At 40.1% G+C, this 2,227-nt stretch overlaps 1 non-coding gene across 1 annotated transcript; it reads left to right on the plus strand.

Annotated features, from left to right (window-relative positions):
• The first annotated feature begins 594 nt into the window (after positions 1 to 594).
• LOC125998509 (small nucleolar RNA U13) lies at positions 595 to 697 on the plus strand. Its single transcript, XR_007492060.1, has one exon. It is a non-coding gene; the product is annotated as a small nucleolar RNA U13 (small nucleolar RNA).
• The last annotated feature ends 1,530 nt before the right edge of the window (positions 698 to 2,227 follow it).

Below are 2,227 nucleotides of genomic sequence, written 5' to 3' on the forward strand. Positions count from 1 at the left end.
CTACTTGATCTCTACTTACATCAAGTGCTTTTCCCTTAAAGGACTCAGGGATCTCATTACGTGGCCTCATTACAAGGATTTCAGTATATAATAGATTCAATAATTTATTATTAAGTATCCAAATATGCTAAATACTTGCATGGCTTAGAGGTGTCATGGAAATGACATTTAAATGCAGTGAAAATGAGTCCTATGAGGTGCAGGCTTCAGACACCATACTTGCATTGACAGCCTTAATGAAGTATGTTATGCTTCTACACATGGGTAATTGGCCAATAATTTGTTTTTATGAGGTATAATTCCCAATAATAAAATCCAAAGACTAGACCCTTTACTCATAATTAAATTCTTTTTTAAGTTCTATTCTAAAATTTAGAGTGGGAATTATTTTGTGGGACAGAGTTGATGCTTAAGTTTTGATTCCTATAAAATTTTTAGATGACTTAATAGTAAGTGCTTAGGAATCTTTTTTATGTCATTTATTCCTCAGGAAAAAAAAAGAAGTCCTGTCTGTACACCTTTTTCTGTTGCCAGAATTTATATAGAATGTGCAAAAAACAACACTTTATTTTTGGTTTAAGAAAATGACATTTGATCTCTTTCCAGTTTATCAGTATGGTGATTGGGTATTCACTGTTTGTGTGGCATGTTCCTCCCTTAAGTCTTGTTATAGTGTCAGCATATTACCCATCTGACATGAAATAAAAGAAGAAAGAAAATGACATTTGAGGCTTGGGGGATGAGTCAGTGACATGGAGCCTGCCTTACTGGCAGGAGACTGAAAGCTAGACTCTCTGGTGCCACTCAAGTGTGCCAAGTATAGTGGTTCTGCTAGTTGGGACCCAGAGCCACGGCAGAACATACCAACCATGGTGTACTGCAGCCAGGCATGTGCAGACATTGATTTTTAAAGTGTAAAACCACCAGTGGTTTCTATATTCAGTATGTAGGTAATCTTTGTCATTAAAGCCACAGTGAGAAGGAAGGGGGAAGCAATAGAACCCCTCTTTAACAAAAGGAACATAACATAAAGTAACATAGCATAAAGTAAATATTTTTTAATTTATTTATCTTTGTTGCTCATCCCAATGATTTGAAAAGGAGAAAAAGCAGGAACTATGGAAAGAAAACATGGAAATCCTCAGAGAACACTCTTCTTCCTAGAATCTGTCACAAATAAAATATAAGGAGAACTGCTTTTAATCTATCAAGGCAGCAGTGTCATGTACTTCATGATATAGAACAGAGCTAGGGTTTATTTCCCATAGATTCCAGTGGTTCTATTGTTTATTGGAACATCCTTTGTTTTAGCCTCTCTCCACTGGGCTAGACCCTTTGGCAGAGAAGGGTCAGATTGCAAGAATGCTTCCTCTTCCTCAATCTGCTTCTGTGCAAGCCTCACATTTGCCCAACTACCCATTGCTCTGTGTTCTTGTAGGGAGAAGATGAAGAAGCTTCAAGTTAGGGAGAAGGTTTTTATTCTTAACAGGGAGGGGTGTGGGTCTGTATTGAGGCAGTAGGTTTCTCACAGGATTTTAATTTTTTATTTATTTAAGCACCATGATTACACACATGTTTGTAGTTGAGTTTCAGTCACAGGAATTTTCTTACTGTCAGAGCAGACAGCAGAAATAGAATCCTGCCAGTCAGGTGTCTGGAGGAGAGCCAGAACCCAGCCCTAATTTGCCCTTCCCGGCCTGGGAGAGGCACTCGAAGGGAGTGTTAGCCACTGAGATGACCTACCCTCGTGGAAATGGAGACCTCAGGTTTGAGGAGCAAATTTAGTTGGCTTTCAGGGTCAGGCCTATTCTGTACCCCATTCCCCACCCTCTTGGTTTTCACTAGCAACATTGCCTAGCTAGGCTAGGGGTGCTTTACTATGTGCTGTGTGTCATGAGCAAATACCAGTAGCTGGTACTGCTCTTATGGGCTGTGGGTGATTTCTTCCCACCACCTACCTTGCTGCCAGCAGGTCCAAGCACAAAGATGTGGTGTTGTTGGGGCTGCTCTTTGACACCTCTCTCCATTTCCCACACTAGCAGGAAATAACAGTATCCTTCCTGAACTGCGTCCATCTGGTTGTGTCCTGGAACACCTCTGTGTCCCCATATCCCTTGGAAAAATGAAACCAGAGTTATCCCCTGATTTTTCATGATTAATTCAGTGGATGTAGGTGAATTGCTGAGACAAGATAAAGAATAACACATTTTTGTTCTTTCCTTTCTTT

Source organism: Suncus etruscus, chromosome 20 (assembly GCF_024139225.1).
Source record: "Suncus etruscus isolate mSunEtr1 chromosome 20, mSunEtr1.pri.cur, whole genome shotgun sequence".
NCBI lineage: Eukaryota > Metazoa > Chordata > Mammalia > Eulipotyphla > Soricidae > Suncus > Suncus etruscus.